General features: G+C 44.5%; 1 protein-coding gene across 1 annotated transcript in view; it reads right to left on the bottom strand.

Annotated features, from left to right (window-relative positions):
* Positions 1 to 11,010, bottom strand: part of SNCAIP (synuclein alpha interacting protein) — a 99,190-nt gene extending 88,180 nt beyond the window's left edge. The window contains exon 1 of the mRNA XM_051641928.1: positions 10,926 to 11,010. The gene's annotated coding sequence lies outside the window, so the exon portion shown is untranslated. The remainder of the gene's footprint in view (positions 1 to 10,925) is intronic.
* Between the last annotated feature and the right edge of the window lie 1,395 nt (positions 11,011 to 12,405).

Raw genomic sequence — 12,405 nt, 5'->3', positions numbered from 1 at the left:
CCTTCGTCCTGACTTCTTCTGGGGCCTTAGGGATCTGGAGCTCCTGGGGAGAGTCTGCAGCAGCAAAGACAAAGACAAAGACGGCATTCAGTACGTCTGCCTTCTTCACATCCTGTCTCCAGGGCACCCACCTCACTCAGCAGTGGGCCTATATTGCCTCTAGTGTTAGTTCTATCTGCAATGTATTTGAAGAAGCCCTTTCTATTGTCTTTGACCTCACCAGCAAGGTTTAGTTCCAAGGAGGTCTTAGCTTTCCTAATTGCCTCCCTACATCCTCTGAAAACAGTCCTATATTCCTCCCAATTGGCCAGCCCCTCCTTCCATGACCCATAGATTCTCCACTTGAGTTTGCCCAGCAGTTTCTTGTTTAACCATGCAGAACGCCTGGCTCTCTCACTTGATTTCCCACCCATTGGGATGCAAGTGCAGGGCTTTGCACTTCAGTGCAGTACCTTAAAGTTACTGTCATCCCACTTCTCCAGCTTGCTGATGTCACTCTGGTTGGCAGCATGAACTTTTGGCATATCAACCACTCATCCCAGTTTTGTGTCACCTGCAAACTTGCTAAGGAGTAACTCTGCCCCATCATCCAGATCATTAATGACAATGTTAAACAGGTCTGGACCCAAATTTGACCCATGGGGTAAAATTATAGTCACTTGTTCCAACTACACTTTGTTCCACGGGTCATGACCCTCCTTGGACTTGACTATACAGCCAGTTTTCTATCCACCTCACTGCCTGATCACTGGCCCATACATTAACAGCTTTTCTGAGAGGATCTTATCTGAGACAGTGTCAAAGGACTCACTGAAGCCCAGGTAGACACCATCCACTGCCCTCTCCTCATCTACCAGGCTGGACATTTCAGCATAGAAGTTTATTGAGTTGGTCAAGCATTACTTCCCCCCTGGCCCATGGTAACTAATACTGATACTAGTTCCACAAGAGATACGCTCTGCCTCCAGCACCTTCAATCTATAAAGCTGCTGGAGCTATTCAAGAAAATAATTAATCTTTTTCATAACAAAAAATAATAGGCACTGTTAGATGTTGTTATTGACAATTCTGCTAGTGCAGTTCCCTAATATGTTTGCTTCTCATTGTATAGGTGGGTAAGTGAAAAGAGTTAGACAATTTATTCAAGACCACATGGTGCTAGAACCAGGTTTAGCTGGTACACATCGTATTCTTGTTTTCCACCTGGTGAGTCAAGGCCGTATTTTTATCTCAGAAAGGTGTCAAGTTTAAAGAACTGTTCAAATAAAGACAAGGGAATATTTGATTTATTTCAGGTCAAGCATTTATCTAGAAAAAATAATACTTTCCTGTCAGATAAATAAGATGCAACCTTCTGTCAGGCTGAAAAGCTCAGCTTTACCTTATTCCTTACAGCATGTCTCATGTCACAGAAAGATATGCCTTGCTAGAGCCTATTTTGTGTTCCTCTTTGTTTGATGGTGCTCACTTTTATGTGAAATATTTTTGTGGCATGAAAAAAAAATGTATAAATTCATCTTTTTTTGTCCTAAGCTCAATTTTCAAGCCTTTTTTTCTCCCTTGTCTTTCTTATACAGCGTGAAAATTGCACAGCAGAACTGGATCCTCAATAGATCTTTTCAGACTATCCTTAGACACAGATCAATTTTGCTGTTTGCTGCAGATCTTTTTGGTTGGTGGGTTGGCTGTTTTTTAATGAGGAAATAAAAGTCCAGTTCTGAATAAAAAATACTAAAATCTGATGTGCAAGTATACTTACTGTTGTAAAATTTTACTCTTAGAACATGGTACCTTAACTGGAAGCACACTTCATTAATTGATGAAGGAAAAATAACCTTTATTACATCCATTTAAAAAAACCCACATACACACAAACAAACAACCCCCCCCAAAACCCCCAAACAAACAAACAAAAAAACCCACAACAACTGTAAAACAAAAAGAAAACCACAAGCAAACAAACAAAAACAAAACAAACCCAAACAAAAAACCCAAAACAACAAGAAACACTTAGCAGAGCAGGGTTCTTCCTTGAAATGTTCAAAAACCATACACATTACTTCCCTTAAAAATACATTCAAATCCTTTCAATGAAGTTAGACTGTGTTTTATATATGATAACCACCTTACTGTCACGGCTGATACTTGTAATATAATTTCATAATCCTTTTTCACATCATTATGGTCTAGATCCAATGCTTTCACAAAGAACATTTTACAATGCTGACTTCATAAGATCGTCTGTCATCTGGATTTTAACACTTGCAAAAACCTGTGTCCTGGATCTGGAGGTTATTTAAGGCTGAGCTTAACAATCAAACTTGGAATAGAGACGACAAAATTAATTTTTTGAGTGGAGAATTGCCAGAATTCTCTCCTAAACTCAATTGCCCTTTATATAATTCCTTGCAGGGGGGAATGAAATTGTGAAATCAACAATTAAACTCATTGGAAAAGAAAACCAGACTGTCTCAGTACAAACAATAAGGGATGCATGCTCAGATTCAGAGCATCCACCGACAACACTGTAGGGAAGCAGCGGGCATGCCGTCATGAAATTACGTCTGCATGTGTAGTAATATCCACAGTAGTGCTAAACTAGATAGCAGAGTTTAAAAAAGCAGTGAAGACAGATGAAAGCAGACTTCAGTATGGCTTAACAATGTGTCCAGAAGGCTTGGACAGCCTTCTCTGAAGTCTATACTAACACGTCTTCACTTCACATATAGATCAAAGCTAGTACAGATATGTTCATATATCCTTCAATCACACTACTCAATTGCAGTGTAGACACATCCAGAAATAGTGCTACTGTAGATATGTTCATCTAAAAATTGCATTTGCAAAAAGCAAAGCCTGCGAACAAACCATAAAGCATATGGGACCTGACAAGGAACACACACTGGAGAGAGTGTCCATTTTGCTAGATGATATTAATTGGGCTAATTCCTCCTTCTACACAACCTGCTTCACTTGTAGTCCTGGAGGACACCAGAACACATCCTGGTTGTGCTCTCCTATGGGAATTCACAGAGTAGTGCAGATTAACCTGATCCTTTGGGTACAGCGGACTCAGCCAGCTTTACTGTCTAAAGAAGAGACACTGTTACACACCACAGGCAGCTGTAGGCAACCATGTGATGTGTAAATGGCACTCATTCCTCTTTATAAAATACTAACAACAGAGGCTGAAGCACTAACCTAAGAAGGTGTATTAGTTACCTACTGTTTCAAGTACAGTTACTTCAGAAGAACATCAAGATACCAAGAACACCTTAATTCACTAGTGCTGCTCCCAGGGGCAAAATTTACTGCGATGCAGAAATGGTTGTTTACTGCACAGCTGCATCGCTACATTCTCTGCTAGCTACAAACTTCTGCAGACACTTCAGCCTCTCAGGGATGGCTTATTACCATTTGTCCAGCAAGTGAGCAAAGGGATTTACAAATGTTCTTACACTGGCTGCATAATATATTATCCACTCCAGGGAGATTTGTGTGCATATTGCTAAATCACAACCAGAAGACAAGTTAAGCAGGAATGGAGTACTTCAGCACACTTAGCTGCCTTACAAGCAGAGTATAAAGACACACAAGCTAGTGTTGACTCAGACAATTAAGTTCTGGTAGAATTTGAATTACAGCAGCAGGGATTACATACGGGCTAATATACCATGGCCTAGTGAAATCCAGAAGGTTCTGAGGGCAGGAATAAAAAGCCATTGCTGCTGCCTGTCTCTCTGTGGAAACCCCCAGCATGTGCACAGTTGCGCTCCACTTAGCTGTCCAAACCTGGGCATCTCAGCCCTCAATTACAGCTAAACCTCCAGTCATTGGGCAGTGCTGTTCCAGCCACTTCATCTCAGATCCAGTTCATAAAGTGCTTCACCAAGAAGTGCAGAGAGGCAATGCTTAACTCCTCCACATAGCAAGCATCAGAGTAAAGAGCAGAAATACAATTTCCATGACACTGTTTGCTAATGTGCTTCATCTATAACCACTGAGAACAACTGTAAAGAAGTAGGAGAGAGTTTAATTGTTCTCTGTTCAGTCTTAGAGAATGACAGCTAAAGTTGCCAAGTAAGGTGTGAAAAACCTACCCATTAGACTTATATTATCAATGCTTTTGAAAGCACTATTGAGCAAATGAGATAATTGCTACATCTGCGTCAGATATACCAGTAGCTGATTCATAATGCTGAACACTAAGTAATGATTTTATATTAATCTTCCAGATATTGGTGCTCCCAAAACTTTTCCAAGAAAGACTGTACTAAGCTATTTGTAAACAGAAGCTTCCTGAATCTAGAATTAAGAGTCAACCTACCACCAAAAGCATTATCATTACCATTTATCAAAGTTACAACATGGTACACTAACACAAACAAATATTAACAGAAACATACGGAACTATATGCAAAACCTCCAACAGTCAGGTTTTGGAATTGCACCATGTGCACTAGTCTCTCGCAAATTTGATTCTCTTTTAACTGGCAACTAATTACTTTGACAGCATTTTTTCCAAGATCCGAGCTGTTCAATGATAACAGCAACTACTGTTATCATAATTAGACTCCAAAAGGTAGTTCTTTTCCTGTGGAAAAATTAAAATGCCACACACAACTAATATAAAGATGTATACAGAAGAATATAGAAAAAAATCTCAGCTTCCTGAAAATTATGCTATCAAATGGCTTTAAGAAAACATCACATCAAGATGTTGTAGAATGTATCATACTCCATATGCCATGCCATCCATAGGAACCTTGATTGTCTTGAGAGGTGAGCCCATGCCAAATTCATGAAGTTCAACGAGGCCAAGTGCAAGGTCTTGCACATGGGTTGGGGCAATCCCAAGTACAATTACAGGTTGGGGGGACAACAGATTAAGAACAGCCCTGAGGAAAAGGACTTCGGGGTGCTGGTAGCTGAGAAACTCAACATAAGCTGGCCACGTGCACCTCCAGTCCAGAAAGCCAAAAGTGTCCTGGGCTGCATCAAAAGAAGTATGGCCAGCAAGTCAAGGGAGGTGATTCTCCCCCTCTACTCTGCTCTCCTGAGACCTCACGTGTGTTCAGTTCTGGAGCTCCTAACACAAGAAGAACTTGGATCTGTTGGTGAAAGTCCAGAGGAGACCACAAAGATGATCAGAGGGCTGAAGCACCTCTGCAATGAAGACAGGCCCAGAGAGTTGGGGTTGTTCAGCCTGGAGAAGAAAGGGCTTTGGGAAGACCTTACAGCACCTTCCAGTATCTGAAGGAGCTACAAAACAGCTTGAGACATTTTACATGGGCTTGTAGCGATATAACAAGGGCTAATGTATTAAAACTCAGAAGGTAGTTTTAAGTTAGACATTAGGAAGAAATTCTTTAGTCAGAGGGTGGTGAGACAATGCAATAGGTTGCCCAGGGAAGTTGTGGATGCTCCCCCTCCCAGAAGCGTTCAAGGCCAGGTTGGATGGGGCGCTGAGCAACCTAGTCTAGTGGGAGGTGTCCCTGTCCATGGCAGATAGGTTGGAAGTTGATGATATTTAAGTTCTCTTCCAACCCGACCCATTCTGTAATGCTCAAAAGCAGTGAAAATCTGAATCCCTTTTGTAACCTGTTGCTTGTTCCATGGGTACACTGTCTCATTCCATTCACATCTATCACAAGGATATAAGTCCATTAACTTAAACATCAACAATGTTAGTCAAGGGGCCCATGTAACTACAATTTTGCAGATATGAAGTGAAAAGCCTTGGTGGAGTTTAAGATTGCAGTATTGATTCAAAATTGCTTACATTTAGCTGCCATAAATTCCTTTACCTCTATTTAAAAATCTGGTTTGGGTTAATGAAAAGCAAATAATTAATGATGTAAGTTTAACTCAATTTCCTGGTAATTCCATTCTGTAATTCAAGATAATTTTTTTTCTATGTCCTAGCAACAAGCAAAAATATTGTGCTTTATTCAGTGCTCAATATATGAGTATACACAAAATGACAATATCCTACTATTTAACATAATTAGGAAACATGCCTTAAGACTCTCGGAATGTACAAGAGGAAAAATTAATATACTTTAGACTGAGCACAGTAGAAATGTGAGTCAGGTGATGTGATATGCAGCTTATTTACCTTGCTAGCACTCTTCTGCTTCTGTGTGCACTGTATTTCCCAGTTTTATTTTGCTGTTTGTTTGATTTGCTTTTAAAAACATTTTGGACACAGCATATACAAATATTCAGATAAACATCTCACCATGCTGACAACTTCAATATTTGAAATCTTGAGCCAATTCAAACACATTTTTTAGGCTTTTCATAAATTTACTACTGTGATTCTACTGGAACTGACAGTACAGCATACAAAAGGCAGAATATTTACAGCTGTATTTAGTGAAAGAGAACATGAGACACGTACAAGTGTGTATAAACATGCCAGCAGTTACATGTTGTTAGCCTGGACATTTAAAGGTATTTCCTATTTCTTAGGAAAAATGTCAGTCAGTATGGCCAGATCCTGCAAAAGAACTACATGGATCAATAACCAGCAAAGCAGTATAGCTTCAAATCATAATCATGTGAATACCCATCATGCACAGATGAGAAAGCTATGCAGCAGAGCCTGATTTTTACTCATAGACACAAACAAGTTTACTAAAATGTGGGAGGGGGAGGGCTAGGGGAAGGAGGGAATTTCAGGAAAGTGTTAAGTTCCTGATTAGAATTTCATTTTCAATTCTAATTTCCAGGTTGCTAGAGTAACAATAAAACAGATGGGGGAAGAAGGGGGAGGATTTATACACAAGGAGAGGTCATGTAATACACTGCATTGAGTTTAAAAGATAAGTGAGACAATGCCTTTTTCTCTGGTATAAACAAAGAAAAATAATGCCAGCAGTTTGACTGCAAACAAGAACTGGGGAGGAAATGGAACTGAAAAGGAAATGCTTACATCAAACCTTACAAACCTAATGCTACATTTTAACCAGAAAAATACCTTTTCAACTGTCACTAAATAATCTTTTAAAAGTGCAAGGCAACCACAGTCACATTGAAAATAAGCTTTTGTAAATGGTCCCTAATATACAAGAAAATACACCTAATGAAGGACTGCCCCAACAGCCAAACTATGACAACTTAACTGTACTTCTCTTTAATATCTCTAAGATCTTCAGACCTCTGAATCGCTTGGAGCTTTATGTTAGCAGACAAAATTACAGTTCCACCATAGATAGGTAAGTAGCAGGTAATACTTCTACCACAATAATTATTTCCTCCCCCAGTTAAAAACTCTCTTGGGACCTTAAATCAATAAGGTATCTGCTGCATATGTTCTATTTTCTTGTTTCCAGTGGTTCCACAGTGCATATAAATTTATTGTACATTTGCATTTAAAGAGAAATTCCCTTGTGTTTACTATGCACCTGCTCCATGTAAGCCTGTCTTCCTTGTGTCCTTTGAGAAACAGACAGATATTCCAGAAGAAGAAAGAGCACAATGCTTCTCTAAGTTCTCTTGCCAATTATCAAAGTATTATTTCCTTTAGTTTAACTTTGGTCCCATCCTGACAACAGCTGAAAAGAACAAATACTTGCCCTTCCAATATCCAATGCTTCTCAATGTATTTTTCATCTTAACAATTAACATATATATTTAAATTGTGCAAAATCACTGTACTTTATAAGCAATAATACAGTAAAGCACTGGAAAAAAGGTTCTTTTCTCCTGAAAAATATAAACTCTATTTTACTTAGCATTAATTACTGTGTGCCTATGGAAGGATAAGAATATTCTTCTCCTGGCATTTTACCTTCAACTGTAACCTGAAATAGGTGTAGGTTTATTCTAATAAAACTGAAACAAAAATGGTACTTGTTCTCTTCTCTTCCCCTCCTTGATCCTGTAACCATTCTTGTGATTCATGGGTTGCTTCTGGAGCTTCATGCAGGTAATCAGAGACAGACATGGGTGGGGAAAAAGCTCTGCTGCACATCCCATCTAGTCAGCAGAGAAGTTTCAAAAATGGGTGACAGGAGAAAACATGCTGCATCCCACAAAGGCTGCTGGAACTACTCATCTTAGTGCTTGTGACATACAGCATCACCACTCCATGCATCCAAGACACCAAATGATGCCACAAGTACCTGTTTCCCTGCACTACTGTCAATGCAACTTTTGTGCTGCTGTCCATCACAGCTGAGTCCCCCCCCCATTGGGCTGCCTCTGGCTCTGTGCTGCCCTTTCTTGCTGGCATCTAATCACAGCATGGAGGCACCACTATTCACACATCTGTATTTCAGAGGACAGAAACTAGAGTGGCTGCAGCAAGGCTGCCACGCTTTCCCCTTCCTGGTTCTAATCAGGCAAGTGTCCAAGCAGGATGGAGCTGCTCCAAATGTAGAGACAACAGGGGTCTGGGATGTTCTGAAAGAGGACTGTGTGAGAAATAGAGCTCTGCCAGTGCTGGTGATATCCAACCTGTTACACATGGGAAGAAGGGATCTTACACCTATGGAGTTCACATAGGGGCATGTTCGAGTTTTGAGCAAGACCAGATAATTGGGAAGCAGAGAGGCAGTAAGAGGCACTTCCTAGTTTCTTGAAGCTCTGCTGATGCCTTGTCAAAATAAGTGGCTATGAAGTATATAGATATTTGGGGTTATGGTTTTCCAACCATGAAAAATATAAATGCAAATGACCTGTCACTTATTCACAGTATTCAGGGATGGGACTGCATCTCTAAATGTAACACTCCATCACTCCATCCAACTAGTCTACCTTTTACATGCATCTCTGTAAACTCAGAAGCTGGCTCCAAATAAATCACATCATACTTACCATACCACCGTCATTAAGAAGAGAAGCAGTTTCTATCTAATAGAATATACTATCTTTTTTAGGACTTTCTTACCTGAAAGACTTCCCATCTCCTTATGCCAAAATGTCACTTGAAGTATTCTGAGTAGCCCATACGAGACTACTCACTTGAACAAGGAGGTATTTTTAACAGGCTGGTCCCTTACAGTCTCCTCAGATTTGCAGGTAACTCTTCACTGGCTCCTTCCTCTGATAAAATTATCTCTTTACCCACTTTGTTAACAAGCTACAAGGCACATTTGCTTTCTGCAGCACATTGAGTCAACAATTTAGACTAGAAATCACAAAGCTCTGGAACTGCTGGTTTAAGGTACCATTAGTGACTAGGTGAAAGAGAACAAGCAGTTTGCATACCTCAGACTTTGAGACATGAAAACATGCAGAAATGAAATGTATCACAGCATACAAAGGGAGCCTTTCCACATCAGGTATGGTCACTATGGCTCTGTGTTAACTGAAGGAACACCTAAAGAAAAAGTTACTATACAAGTTTGGAATGATAAGTACAGTGGTGAGGCAAATTTGTTCTTGACAACTAGACAGGTCAAATTCTAATGACTTTATTCATATGAAAAACCTTTCTTACAGTGTTTGAACTCTGTCTTGAGCAACCCCTCAAGCCTGCTCTCAAGACCTGAGTTCCAGCTTACGTGCAAAATCCTCAAAATATGGTTCCACTATGGCAACAAGCATACTCACAGGCTTAGCATTACGAAGAGGAAAGTGGCTTTCCATGTTCACTGGGCAGCCCATAAGCTAGTTCCACGGTTTTTAAGGTGAACAAGGTTCTGTTTACAGGTGGTAGTAAGGCAGCAGGTCATACTATATATGTCTCGTTGGGAGTACATGCAGTACATATACCTACTAAATTCAGGAAGGGCAGGACATAGTCTGTTGTGCAAGGCTTAAATACATGCATATATTTCAACACAATCCCTGGCTGCAGGACCAAAGCTATTAGCACTATACATGAAGTAATTTTGGTTTTCCTATGCTACAATTGTATCCTTTCCTTCAGCCATTTAAATATCACAAAAGGGCCCAACAAGTACATTATTTGCTTCTGAATAATTTGTTAAAACTTTAATTTTAGTTACCTTTTGTGCTAGGTTCACTGAGGTGTACAATGAGGCCATGCTTCCAAGATTGTCTATGGAACTATAGGCACTAGAAGTGTTTCGGTGGGTTTTGGGGTGAGGGGATTTTTGAGAAGCAGTTGTGACTGATTAATATATCTCTCAGAGCTGTGGCTTTAAGCCAGCCATTGAAAGTGCCACGAGGTGATAACACTGACAATGAAGACTGAGACTACTTCGGAGCTAGTCTGTATCCAGTACTACCAGGACCTGATCTTCGAGCTCTTCTTCACATAAAATTCTTTTGCTTGCATAAAAAGCACTCACTGATAAGGGTATGAAAAAGGTTTCATTCCTGGTGCTGCAAAAACACGGTCTTGGACTGAGCCAACTATAAGCCAAGGCAGTTTTTCTACCAGACAACTTTGCTTTAGCTTCCCCGCAGTTACAAACATGCAACTCGTACTTGATTTTCTTCCAAATGTCGGCGTACCCCGGTGGGACAGGAAGGTGCTGAAGGCGCCAGAGACGCCCGGCTGGGAGCAGAGCAGAAGGGGATTTGCGTCGGCTACGGGGTTCAGCGTGTTTCGGGGCGCTACGAGCGGCTTTGCCGCGGTACGTGGCAAAGGTGACACCACGTATGTGCTCAGCCCCGATAAAAGCCCCCGCGTTCAGCCCCCGAGTTCACGCGGAAAGCACTTCCCCGGGGCGGGCTGCCGGGGGCCGAAGGTCGCCCCCCCCCCCAACCCCCAGCCCCGCTCCCGCCCCCCGGCCGCCTCTCCCGCCGCCCGGGCAGCCCCGCTCCCGCGCCCCCCGGGACCGCCAGGCGCGGGGAAACCCGCAGCCGCGCCGCGCGCCCCCCCGCGCCGCGCGCCCCCCCCGCGGGGGACCCCGGCCCCGCGCGCCCCCTCCCGCCGTCTCGGGGGACAGCGCTGTCGGCGGCAACAAAGGCCCCCGCCCCGCTCCGCTCCGCTCCCCTCGCCTCACCTCACCCCTCCGCTCCGCTCCGCTCCGCTCGGCCGCAGCCGCTTCACGGCAGCCGCGGAGTGATGGAGACGGGGGAAGGACCCAGGTGCCGCCCCCCGGCTGCCGCCCCCCGGCACTCCCCGCCGGTGCAGGCAGCGGCCCGGCTGCCGCTGCCCCGCCCTCCACCCCTGCCCTTCCACCGGCCGGGAGGCGGGAGGGGGCGGCCCCGGCGCAGGCTCGGCTCGCCCCGGCCGCCCGGCGCGGCGCTGCCGGCGGCGTCACCCACTCACCCTCCGCGCCGCTCCGCGCCCGCCGCCGCGGCGGGGCCTGCTGCGTCACGACGCCGCCGCGCGCGTGCTGCGCTCCGCGGGCGCGGGGGGCGCCGCCACGTGACCGGCGCGGTGGGTTGCGGGGGGGGGGGGGGTGTGTGTGCGGGCGATACCGACCCCGCGTTCCTCCCCCCTCCCCCCCCCCCCCGGGGACGGCGGAGGGGCCTTGCGGGGGCCGCCGCACCGGGGAGGCTGCCCTGCCCCCGGGGTGAGCGCCCGCCCCGCGGCCGGGCTGGGGGCGCCCCCGCCGCCCTCCCCCCCGCGGGTTTTACGCGCGTGCGAAGTGGCGCCCGCGGCGGCGGAGGATGCTTCGTCGTCGTCCCCCCAGATGCTCGGCGCGTGGCGCGGTGCTGCGCTGAAAATACTTGGGGGGGGGGGGGGAAACAAGAAAAAGAAAAAAAAAACAACAGCAAAAAACCGAATTCAATCCACTCACATCTGTTTAAAATCAGAACTTGGTCTGCTTGGGGTGGTTCACTTTTTTTTGTTTGGCTTTGTTTGTTTGGGTTGTGGGTTTTTTTGCTTTCTGTAACAACCTGTAAATTCCCTCCGGTTCACGCGGGGGGAGCCGGCAGCATCCTTGCGCACCGCCCGTGGAGCGGGTCTCACCTGCCTCGGCGGGACACTCGTGTTCCCTCCCACGGCCCTGGGGGTCAGCAGAGCTGCAGAGCGCGTTCTTGCACCCAGCTTCTCTCAGCGCCTGCTCAGCCTGCCAGAAAGCTGCCGGCCGCTCCTCAGACACAGCAGGGACGGCGTGGGGAAAGGAGCCAGAACAGATCGGCCCGAGTAACACCCTGGCACCGGGGCATCTGATGGCAACAGAAGAGCAGAAAACCAAACCTTTGGCTGATTTTCTTCTTTGCGGTTTAGCCTGTTCTGTGAGTGTTGCTTTCACAGAATTAAAAGGGATTTCTACCCCCCCCCCTCCCCCCCAGCTTGCTGTTCATAGGCGCGTTTCCATCCTGTCTCTTAGATGTATCCCTTTACATGCCTTTCCATCTCTTCCTGCTCTTGTGTGCTTTTTACATTCCAAACACAGAACTTAGGTTTAATTTTCTCTGATAAGCAAACTCTGCAAAAGCCCAAAAGATGCATGTAGGAAATTAAAGTGAATTTGTGCTAGTCTGGCATTTTGGAAAACTATTGCCCGCAGAACACAAAAGAGCGCACTC

Source organism: Apus apus, chromosome Z (genome assembly GCF_020740795.1).
Source record: "Apus apus isolate bApuApu2 chromosome Z, bApuApu2.pri.cur, whole genome shotgun sequence".
In the NCBI taxonomy this organism is placed as follows: domain Eukaryota; kingdom Metazoa; phylum Chordata; class Aves; order Apodiformes; family Apodidae; genus Apus; species Apus apus.
Note: the sequence above shows the minus strand (reverse complement) of the source record. Positions and strands in the feature narration are given on the sequence as shown.